Source organism: Fundulus heteroclitus, chromosome 9, assembly GCF_011125445.2.
Source record: "Fundulus heteroclitus isolate FHET01 chromosome 9, MU-UCD_Fhet_4.1, whole genome shotgun sequence".
Classification (NCBI taxonomy): Eukaryota; Metazoa; Chordata; class Actinopteri; order Cyprinodontiformes; family Fundulidae; genus Fundulus; species Fundulus heteroclitus.
In genome coordinates this window covers 10,672,725-10,685,160 of record NC_046369.1, presented here as the reverse complement: position 1 = coordinate 10,685,160, position 12,436 = coordinate 10,672,725, and the positions used below count along the sequence as shown (strand labels likewise).

At 42.4% G+C, this 12,436-nt stretch overlaps 1 protein-coding gene across 1 annotated transcript in view; it reads left to right on the top strand.

Annotated features, from left to right (window-relative positions):
• LOC118564140 (complement factor H-like) overlaps positions 1–12,436 on the top strand; it is a 59,884-nt gene that overhangs the window by 13,684 nt on the left and 33,764 nt on the right. The window lies entirely within an intron of this gene.

The following is a 12,436-nucleotide window of genomic DNA, read 5'->3' as shown; positions in this document are numbered from 1 at the left end:
ATATAAGTACGTCAGACTCTGTGCCTCCAGAGTCCGTTCTCTATCTGTAACTTCCATGGTAACCGACTTTGTAGTCCAGTCTCTGTAGTCTCATAATCTCTAACAGAAGAGCCCGCCAGGTGGGTAAGGACAAATGTTTTGTTTGTCAAATGTCAGATAGAACAACAGAAGGGGCAAAATAAATTATTTCTGATCACTTTTTGGAACGTGGGATCAGAGTTAGCTTTCACTAACTTCTTAATTGTAAGTAATCACCAGTTAATATTTCGTCTATATTTTTGGAAGAAATAAACAGCATGAGCTTTGGGTCATGACCAAAGTAACGAGATCCCGGATACAAGCAGCCGAAATGTGTTTTCTCCATAGAATGTCTGGGCTCTCCCTTAGAGATAGGGTGAGGAGCTCTGTCATCCGGGGAGGACTCAGAGTAGAGCCGCTGCTTCTCCAGGAAGCAGCGGCTTCCTGGAGAGGAGTCAGTTGATGTGGCTCGGGCATCTGGTTAGGATGCCTCCTGGACGCCTCCCTGGTGAGTTGTTGCGGGCACGTCCTGCTGGGAGGACACTGTAATGAATATTAATAATTATCAATTAAGTGAGCACACCACTCATGAAAACAAATGATGCATCGTTTGTCTTTAAGTTATTTAAATAAAAGGCATGAGCGTTTGAATGTCTCTGTCCCCTAACGCAGTCAGGAAACAGAGCAATGAGAAAAAGAACACACTAACTTTTATACATTCTGGATTAACAAAGAAAGGTGGGGTGCACCCACTGGTACAATCCAGTTCTTATCTAACTCAACTCATGTCTGTGACCTTGGATGTGGAAACACAATAGTGGATCTGTAGCATGAGAGCTTCTTTCACACGAGAATGTTATGCAGGTGCATCCAGAGAAGATATGACCAGAGTTACATACATCAATAAAATGTTCACAACAACACCCAGGGGGACGCAGAACACGCTGGAGGGACTTTGTCTCTCAGCTGGCCTGGAAGCGCCTTGGGATTCCCCCGGAGGAGCTGGCCCAAGTGGCTGGGGAGAGGGACATCTGGGCCTCCCTACCGAAGCTGCTACCCCTGCAGCCGGACCCCAGATAAGCTGAAGATGATGGATGGATGGATGGATGGATGGATGGATGGATGGATGGATGGATAAACAGCTTGTGTTTATTCAAAGAATCGAGTCAGAAATTTGTTCAGAAGAAAAACACTTGTTTCCACCTACGGCCTTTTCTTGGAGTATCTTCATGTTTGGACAAAAAAAAGGTGTTGAGGGGTCTTTTTATAACCTGACAACAGCCAGATGCATGTATCGCTCCGCCTATCTCCACTCACATACATCTGGGACACGGCTCATTGAAAATGATTTCCCCAACCAAATTTTTGGTCTGGCCAATCAGGACGCAGGGCGGGTGTTTCATGGATGTGACGTAGTGGAGAAGCCACCGTGAGATTCCAACAACAATGGTGGCTCGCATCGAGGAAGCAAGCGTTAGCATTGATGCTGCTATTTCTTCTGTGTTGTCCAATCTATCTGATATTGTTTCATTAAAAGAACATCAGAGAACGGCTCTGAAGGCTTTTGTTGGTGGAAACACTGTAGTGTTTCCCGCAGGAATTTGCTTATGCGAGGCGGGGGGGAGGGGGGGGGGGGGGGTTGACTTTGACTTTTTTTTTCCGCGGACCGGCTCGCGGAGTGGGGGGGGGGGGGTGTTGGACGACACGTTTTCCGCGGACCGGCTCGCGGAGCAGGGGGGGTGGACGACACGTTTTCCGCGGCCGCCGCCTCGCCAAGATAGCGCTGCGGGAAACCCTGCACTACAGCCGCAAACACATAAAAAAAAAAAAAAAAAAAGAAATTTGGAGCATGCTGAATGCTGATGGAAAAATTAAATCCAGTCTTATTTTGTGAATTAAAGTTAATCATTTAGCTTAATCAAATCTGTGTCTTCAAACAAAGTTCTGGCCTCAGCTTTTCTGGTAAATATGTAAAATTAGGATCCCTGCATGGTGCATTACTCTGTTTATTTTAAAAAGTCAGATTCAGTGTGAGATTATTTCTTATTTTGCAAGCCATTCCATGGGCAAAAGACCTCAAAAACACATTTTCGGACATTCCTGTAAATGTCTTTATAGCCTCCCAGTAGTTTCTGGAAGATCATAGGGTGAGACTGTTTACTAACGATCCATGAGACTGTATGCTGCTAAGTGGGGCTGATTCACTATATTAACTTGTTTATTCTGTAGGTTGCTTTCCACCTACTTGTGAACGATGCACATAAATTAAAATATACGTTCTAATGAACAAATCCATCATTTCAGAGCTTCTTAAAAGTTGGAGAAGTTCTCTTTTTAGTTTTCAGTTGAGTCATATCCCTTAAGAATGAAAACAAAGGATTGGTGCATGATTTGGAGAATTAACTAGCTTTAAATAATGAAGAACAATAAAGTGTTTGCTGGAGAAAAAAAACAGGAATACACTTCAAATGAGCCAGTGCTGGTCAGTGGCACAGTTGGTAGAACTGTTCGTCATGCAGCAAGAAGGTCTTGGGTTCCGACTTGTGCATGTGAAGTCACTCTCCAGGCACTCCAGCTTCCTCTCATAAACACACCGTAACTCTTAGGTTTGTTGGACGTTCTAAATTGCCCTTAGGTGTGAGTGTGTGAATATGTGGTCTTTTGTCCTGTATGCTTCTGTGTTGCCCAGTGATTGACTGACAACCTGTCCATGGTGACCACTGGAGATCTTCCCAACCCGGGCATAGACAAATTGAACTACCTCTAAAGGAAATGTTTAGAGAGAGAATAAATGAGGAATGAGCTTCAAGTGAGCCACTGTTGGTCCATCAGCTCTCATCCACTTTGAACCTCCACAATACTAGTGATAAGAATTGCCAGCTATGCCCCGGAGGCAAACTGTGGAGTCACCTATTTCTGATGTCATAAAAGCTGATTTTTGTGTGTAAAAAGTAACCTTAGTTTTTTCAGGAGCAGTAAATATTGAGACAGGACTGCATTGCAGACAGAAACTCTGGAGCAGCATAATGAAAAGAAGGATTTAAGAGTTAGCACTGCCTGCAAGCTGAATTCAGAATCCACAATTTCTTCTTTGAAAGAAGAACAGCAACAAGTGCATTGACCAGCGTAACTTCTTGGGGTTTTTCATAGTACCTGCTGCTTATATTTCAATTTGATTCTGTGATTGGCTAAAACCAACAACCAAGGCGGGCACTAGGTGTTGCTTCATCCAATCAGCTCAGGAAGTTCTGCTGAATATCCTTCCTTTCCCCAAATTAATTCAAAGAGAGCAGGTCCTGATTGATAATGTGTAGAACGTAGACTGCTACACATCATCTATCTGGCTTATTTCATATAGTTTAAAACTTAAACCCAGGTGCAAACAGAACATGGAGCACAATCAGAGAGCTGGGCAGAGTAATAAACTAACAAAAATATAAAGCAGCACAATGGGAGATAATAGTAATAAAGGTCCGATCGTAATAAAAAAGCGTCATGGAGCTTAAGCGAAAATTCAGACTGAAGAAACTCTATTGCCTACCTCCATCAATCAGAGACCCATTCGCCTCCGACGCAAGCCAATCAGTTTTGAACTGCTCCTCCTCGAAGCCAATCAGCATCTGGGTTCATCTAAAAAGAACTCCACATCCTTGTCTCGGCCTTCTGCTCACCGAGCAAGCGGTGGCTGCGCCGTGTCTGGTTTGGACTCTGATGACCGGTTTCAACCCACCTCCATCCCCTTCTCCACCATCGTAGCAAGCTCCACCTGGCTTTCCTATGGTCCTCCTTCAACTCGTCCCTATCAGAGTGTAATTCCTCCCAAACTGTTACGGAATTCCCAGTCACTCCTTAAAACGGTCCGGCAGAAGACCGCCATGTTGAGCCTTGTTCTGCCAGAGGTTTCTTCCCAAAGGGGAGGTTTTCCTCTCCACAGTCACTTCATGCTTGCTCATCATGGACAGTTCAGGCAAACCTCGGCCGACGTAAACGTGACGTATTTCCGAGTTGGTGAGTGGTGGACATATGTAGGGAAGCAAACCTGTCGGGGCTCCCGATACAACCTTTCTATTCAAAAAAATAAAAGAGCTCATAATTGTTGCTTACCCAGTAATGTTTCCATCATAATTAGGAGCTGGTGCATTAACTCGCGTCATACCGCTTCGTTTACTGTTTTGTTGCTCAGTAAAGACGGAAATGCTTCTTCGGTGTGTGTGTGTGTGTGTGTGTGTGTGTGTGTGTGTGTGTGTGTGTGTGTGTGTGTGTGTGTGTGTGTGTGTGTGTGTGTGTGTGTGTGTGTGTGTGTGTGTGTGTGAAGCCTCACGCCCAGGGTCCGAATGAGCTCCCTCTTCAAGGTGCCTGGGCATTCCCTCCAAGAGTGGAGCTCAGCAGTCTGGGAGGGGCTCTGAGTAGAGCCACCGTTCTTCCACATTGAGAGAAGTCAGCTGAGGTGGCTCGGGTATTTGCTCCAACTTCAACATTTTGTTTCTTATTTTATAATCTATTTAAATAAAATTGAAACACTGGGAAAAGTTTCACCTGAGTGGTTGTTGTTTTTGCAGTGAGTCTAATAAAAAATAAAAATATTTAACCAGCTTAAAAGATTAAACGCAGATGTCTTACTGCAAGAAACCCTTAAATCAGCTACTACTGTGAACGATCTTAACTCACCTTAGTTCCCTAATGTGTTTGCTGCCGGCTATAACTCTAGATAAAGAGTAGCAATTTTAACCCATAAAAACGTCAGTTTTACAATATTAGACAAAATTACAGATCCTGAAAGTAGATTCATAATAACAAAAATATCTATTCATAAACAAAAGTTATGTATTGTCAGTATATATGGCCCAAATGTTGATGACCCCTCATTCTTCCACAAACATTCCCATGCACTTTCAAAACATTGGGATTGTTCTCTATGTATTTGGGGTGACCTCAACTTTGGTCTAAATGAGGAAATAGACAGATTGACTCAGCGCAGTTGGAAATCATTAAATTTAGTCAAACAATACATGAGTGATTTTGATCTTTGCGATGCATGGCAATCTCTTCATCCAAATAGTAAGGAATATACTTTCTTTTCAAATGTCCATCATTCCTACTGTCGTATGGACTACTTCTTAAAGGCATACTATGCAACATTTTTCAGTTAATTAATGTGTTCCACACCGTCTTGGATGATTAAATGAGTCATTTCAGGTTGAACAAAGGTTTTCTCGGCCGCCATGGAGGTCTGTAGGGGAAATACCGCACTTGCAATAGCGTACCGCGCACGTGACATCACCGTCTCAAGAGCAACGCCCCTTTTGCCGCTTTGGTAGGGCATACAGGTAGAGAACGCCCGTAGCAACCAGCAGAAACAGCAATATGACCGACTTTACAGCCGTTAAACTTTCGCAAGACGATGTCCCAGGCACACGGATTACTGGTCGAACTGTCGAAGAACACACCAACGATCAGCTCAAACGATGGCTTGAGTGTCGAGGGCTTAAAAAGACCGGAAAACGGGCCAAGTTGATCGAACGGTAAGCTTTGTTTTGTTTTTTTCTGCGCGCCGTTCATGGCGTCGTCGGCTGTTTTTTTTTTTTTGTAATCACCTTCCAGGAATGGGTATATGTTTAATGTTTGTCATATTTGAAATGTTTTTGAGTAAGCTATCCTGGTAGCAGGGTATCATGTTAGCGCCTGCTACCATGATAGCCTATATGCTATCATGGTAGCAGGCGCTTCATTATTAACATGTCGGCCACCAAAAAACTCTTACCTGTTCACTACTTGATGTCGCTGGAATTGGGTCAGGATGTTCTTCGGTTGTGCCCTTTCCTCCGATAAAATGCTTGCTACATATGTAGGCCGACCGCACCGGTGTACCCAGCGCACACATTTCTCCTTGGCAGTCTTGAAGAAAACATCCTTCATATGCGGCCGATCAGCGTACCTCGAGTCGCTGTTGCACGTTCCATAGCAATAATGTTTAAAAACCATTGTCTTAGATTTGGAAAAAGCAGTCGTTTTAACGAGTAAAACCAAGGGTAACGCACGTCTCTTTTACAGCGAAACAGCGGCAGACTATGCAAGTTTGCCCTACTGCGTACCACGTGATGTGACGTCATTGTGACGTTACGTTTCTAAAAATAGCTCGCTCGCGGTACGCTATTGCAAGAGCCCTCGGCCCGCACCGACAGGCTCAGAAGTCTCGTGCATCACGAGAGTCGATCTTGCTTTACGGCGAGAACTGCTACACGCTCCCAGTGAAAGGCATGCTCGTTGCTAGCGCAGTGGCGATATTTGTGCAGCCATCATGGCGGAACCAGCGAGAAAACAGTGAAAGCCCATGTCGGAGCAGGCAAGAAAGAGGAAAAGGGCTCTGGACAGAGAGAGGAGTCGTACACGGGTGAACATCGGGCAAGCTTTTTCCGAATGGCAAGAGCTAAAAGAAAAAGAAGGCTGCAAGGCTGACGCGGACCTCGCGTTTCTGCTGATGTGATGGTAAGTAACATTGGAATGGTTTCTCTCTCTCTGTGTGCATGTTCATACTTTCACTGTGTTAGTCATAGTTTGTACTGCCGTTTTTTCGACTTTTCGTTGCGTTCTCCTGTCTGCTAAGCTCAAAACAACCGCGCCTGGCTTGACGGAGAAACCAGAACAGCTGAGCATCTTTACGACAGTGCACTTTTACTTTCGCCCTCTGGGGGGAGCCTCGCTGGAAAATCAACCCCGGTTGCATAGTATACCTTTAATCAGCAGCTCGCTGCTGTCGGACATTTCAGATACTATAATACACCCTATTGCTGTCAGTGATCATGCTTCTGTCTTATTTAACCCTAATAAATACAAAATATAATCCCCATAAAACAAAAGCTGGAGACTAAATACATCATTGCTTAAAGATGAAGAATTTATTGAGCATTTTAAAGAAGAGTGGGCTTCATACTTGGAGTACAATGATCTACCAGGGACATCAGCGTCTATCCTGTGGGAGGCAGGGAAAGCTGTGATGAGAGCTGGTTGTGCTGTTCTTTTGTCATCTCTCTTTGCAGGTGAAGAAACAGACTGAGGATGTTGTATGGCTCTCTCCCTCTCTTGTCCTCTTATTTTCACCTTTTTTTCTGTTCTACCTTCTTGTTTTAGTGTTATAAATTCTAATAAAGCTACTTGCATGTATAAGTATAAGTGGAGCACTACGGCAAAAGCAGTAAGGCTCCGCTTGTGAAAGTAAAATCTGTTGGGCTCTTTATGGCATTAAGATAACAATTCTTATTGCCACATTGCCAGACAGGACACTAAAAAATGAAAAAATTAAAATGTTTCATCAGGGCTCAGGTTACATAAAGAAGTGTGATTTTTTTTTTATTACCAAACTGCACACAGTAACTGCATTTGATTATATTTTTCAATTTATTGATGCTTTCAACACACCAACAGTAGAGAAAATAGTTAAAAATAAAAACTCAGGCACCACTAGTGTGATTTTATCTTTCTCAAGATAAATCTAAATTCTTACCACGACAAGGAATTTTTCAAGATAACAATAAAACTATACAATAAAGGTCAAGTCCTATTTCAAATATGATTTAGTGTCAGAAGCAGAGCAGGTGGAGTTGAGGGAATATCATCTTTCAACGCTTGTGGATTTCAGTTCAGTAAATTGATCTACGCGGTCTTGTGAAACAGTACAGAAACAAATTGAGTTAAATCCCGTATTGTGATAAGTTTAATGAAATTGGGGTTAGGTGTACCAAAATGAGAGTTACAGTCAAAGTACAGATGTGTAGGTTGACTGACCCTGATCTGTTGGCAGAGAAGGCTTTGGCTAACTGGAAGTGAGATCAGCTGCTGGGGCAAACATTTAATTTATTAACGAGAAACCATACAGACACAAAGTTGAGACTTCAAAACGCAGCATATACCTTATTTAATGTTATATAATTCAATTCAATTGCATCTAAAAAAATATTTGTAAAGTAAGACTAATACTACCATTCATATAGAGCTAGATAAGCAGTGGATGCATAAGTAAGGAGCTCTCTTTAAGAATGTAATGCAGAGCTTAGTAAACATTTTGGTGACTTTAATAAAGATAAGCAAAATACTAATACTCAAAAAATATGAATGACTTTTACAGACTACAGATGAAGGAGCACTCTGGTGGGGGCCTGCTTTATGTGCAGAATGTCGTCAGCGGACCCACAGAACAGCAGCAAAAACTAGAAAATTTCTGAAGAAATTTAGCAAGGCGCCTGCCTCGTGGTGCGTACCGTACCGTCAAAAATAGCAACAGGAAGTAACACTGCGAATTTCAGCTTCCTACGGTCTTCACAGCCCCCGCAACAGCCGTCCAAAGGTGACATGTTAAGTCAATGGACCTCCTAGAAGCCTCTGGTTAGCAGCGTTGTCATGGAGACTCCCTCACAGCTGTAGCCCTCTCTTTGTCTGTAAAGGCAGAATAACCCTGGCTAAGCAGAAGTTCGTAGGACCTTCGTAGAGCTACTTCCGGTTAGCAACACGCTAACCATTAACCGCTAACATGGTTGTGGTCAGTCTCACTGGGTGATGGTACTCTGTTAGTTTGGTTGAAATCCTATGCTGATAAGTGCCTAAAAAGAGAGAAAATCCTAAAATTTACCAAAGGTCAATTTGCCATTCATTCCTATGGGAGTTTTTGGCTTTAGTTTCTGGGGTACTACGTTACCATGGTTATTGCCAGTGACAACAGAAGTAATAGCACACCTCGGGAAACCCAGCCGCACGTTTTGATATATAGATTGTGGGGGTGGACGCTTCCATTCGGGCCGCATTAATTTGCGAAGGTTGAAGTAACCCTAACCCTGCCTTGCATGTGCAATGAGGAGGCACAGCACTGCCTCCTCATTGCACATGCAAGGCAGGCGCCTAATAATCGAGAATAAGGGAAGTTAGACGTCACAATCGAACAGAGGTGTCAAAGGTATTCAAGTAGAAATATAGATACTAGGGTTTAAAAATACGACTGTAGAAGTAGAAGTATCAAACCTTTTACTCCCTGACAAATGTACCAAACAGCAGTAACTGAAAAAGGTTGGTTAACTGAAAAAAGTTGTGATTTCTGATAAGCGTTTGAAGGACAATGTAAAGAACATAATGAAGGCCAAATTGAGTCACATGGGTGTCTTGGCGTTTGATAAACCACTTGATTTGGTTTCAGGTGTGGCTTTGCCAGTTGGAGCAAGCACTTTGACTTTTGAACAGCAGAAAGAGTTGCTAATGTTGCAGTTAGAGCATGCCAGAAGGAAGTATTCTGCAGGTATTGCGAAAGAGTTAGTGTTCGAAAGAATGCGCTCTCAGACTGAATAGACAAAGTTGTCCATGGAGCAGTCAAAATTGGATCTGATTAAGAGTGGGAGATTAAATGTTCAAAGTGAGTTGCCTCGTTGGGCAGATCCACAGGTTTCTGCAGACTCTTTTGATATATTGGGTAACTTGCAATTGTTGCCAAAATTCAGCGAAAGGGATCCAGAGACTTTTTTTTCTTTATTTGAGCATGTTGCAGAGACACGATATTGGCCAGAATCTGGTCGTACTTTGATGCTCCAGTGTGTTAACTGGTAGAGCACAAGGGGCTTATTCAGCATTGACTGCTTCAGAGTGCCAAAGTTACAAAACCGTTAAATCAGCTGTACCCATGTGACTTGGTTCCTGAAGCTTACCACCAACGTTTTTGTACATAGAAGAAGGCTGAAAAAAAATTATACATCTTAAGTTTGTCAGGGATTTAAAGGCACTCTTTACAAGTTGGTGTTCCGCGTTAAAAGTGGATAATTTTGAAAAGCTCTTGGATTTTTAGGAGCTTTGGGGGGAGTGTTGGCCTAGTGGTTAGAGCAGAGCGCTTGCACTCAGAGAAGGACGCAAGTGCCTGCACTCTGGGTCCCTGAGCAAGACCCTTAACCCCAGATTGCTCCCCGGGCGCCGCACATGGCAGCCCACTGCTCCCCAAGGGTGATGGGTTAAAAGCAGAGAACAAATTTCCGTTGTAATGTATGTTGCAATGTATGTTTCAATGACAATAAAGATGCTATTACTATTACTATTACTATTTGATTAATTTGGAGCAATTCAGATAATCCACACCTGAAAACATTGCTACCTGCATCAATGATCAAAAGTTAAAACTACTACTGAAGCAGCTGCATTAGCTGATGACTATGTTTTAACACATGAGCGCAGTTTTGGAGATTTGAATGCTCATACTGCTACTCTTGGATGTAACATAGGATCTGTATCTTCTGTCTCTTTAGGTAGTTAAGAAATTAGAGGTCGAGGGATGCGAAATCCGGAAAAAGTCAGCAATCTTGTGTCACAAAAGAGAACGTTGAAAAGTTAACTGTTTTTCTTTGAAAGCTCAGGCTAAGCATAGTGGCCCTACAATGGATGCAAAAGGAGCTTGTTTGGTGACATCTGTCCCAAATGTGTCATCAGCTTTAGTAACATGTGGGGACACAACTATGAGTAAAGTGGATTCTTTTTTACCTTTTATTGACCCAGAATGGACCCTTGGGGAACCCCACATATGATTTTTATAATCTTAGATGTAAAGTTACCTACTGACACAAAAGATTTCCTGTCCTTTAAGCAGGATTTAAACCAGTTGAGAGCTGCACCAGAGAGGCCGACCCAGTTCTCCAGGCGTTCTAACAGAATGGAGTGATCGACAGTATCAAATGCTGCACTGAGGTACAATTTATATGGGTGTCATTAAACAGCTTGATAAGGGCGGTCTCTGTAATGTGGTGAGCACGGAAGCCAGACTGGAAAACATCAACAAAGTCAGCCTTCTACCACTTGAAGAACATTTTCAGGATTAAAGGACTGATGTCCCAACGAGATCTAGAGAAACTCATGCACATGTTTAGATTTAGTCGCATTGATTACTGCAATGGTGTATTCACAGGTCTGCCCAAAAAAATCAATCAGACCCCTGCAGCTGATCCAGAACGCTGCTGCTTATGTTCTGACTGTAACCAGGAAGATAGAGCACATCACCCCAGTTCTAAAGTTCTCACACTGGCTCCCTGTAGCTCAGAGAATAGACATTAAAATACTTCTGTTAGTTTAGAAATCACTGGCCAGCTGAGCACTGAAATACATTAAAGACTTGTTGCTGTATCAACCCTCCAGACCACTCAGATCTTCTGGTTTTGGTCTTCTCTGCCCACCCAGTGCCATAACCAAACGTGGAGAAGCAGCATTTAGCTTCTATGTTCCACAAATGTTGAACAAAGTTCCAGAAAACTGCGAAAACAGGCGAAACACTGGGTTCCTTTAAATGAAGACTGAAAACCCACCTATTCAGAGCTGCATTCAGCCCATAATAACAGGAGCACTGACCAACATAATTGATGTTTTCACCTGATACATTATATTTGTTACTGGTCTCACAACCAATGATTGTGTTGATGAGTTTATGACGTTTTCATGACGTAAAGAACTTTGAACCGCCTTGTTGCTGAAATGTGCCATACAAATAAACTTGACTTGACTTAAGGCAGAACAGTTTTCAGAAGAAAAGTGCATTAATAAATAGGATTCAAGCCAATAAGACTTTTGTAAACCGGAGTCATCCTTAGTGTCTATCACTTTACATTCACAAAAGTGGAGGCCTGTTATTTGGCCATTTGTGTCCTGGAGAGGCTACAACGTTTGGGGTTCAAATCCCACATCGAGCCACTCTGGGTCCCTGAGCAAGACCCTTAGCCTCAGAATGCTCCCCGGGTGCCACACAGTGAGAGCTCACTGCTTTCTTAGGGATGGGTTTAATGCAGAGGATGAATTTCATTGGAATGTTTGCTGCAATGACAATAAAAAAGATTATTATCATTATGATTATTAATATTCAAGGAAGGCATGTCATCATGAGCATACAGTTATTAGGGTGCAGGTGAAACTGCTACTACTACCAGTGATAACTCTCAGAGTAGTGGTCACAAGAACTGTAGGCAGCTGGTTGAAGCACACATATACACAACATCACTATAACAAAACACATGCAGAGCTCTGAGGGAGAAATATTATGTTTCTGTAATAGAAACTGAGCTTCATCCTTGATTTGGAGATCAAATGTTTAAGTTAAACATTTAAAAAATCTCCATATTCATTAAAGCTCCTCTTATTTAAAGCTTCTAGAAATGTGAAATATTTTATTGTCAGCTGCACCTTCATTGATGCCTTCAGGTTAGACAGATATTTGAATATTTTTACAGCAGTTACAACATTTTAAAAGGTTACCCATCTGTACCTTGGAAATAAATAAAAATGTTTTCTAATATACTTCACGTGTCTTTATTAATGCAAAAAAATCTAAAGTATAATATATTTTCTTAAACATGAATTGCTTTGGTAGTCACAAAGATAAGGTTACATAAACAAACACTTTTTAACATCTATA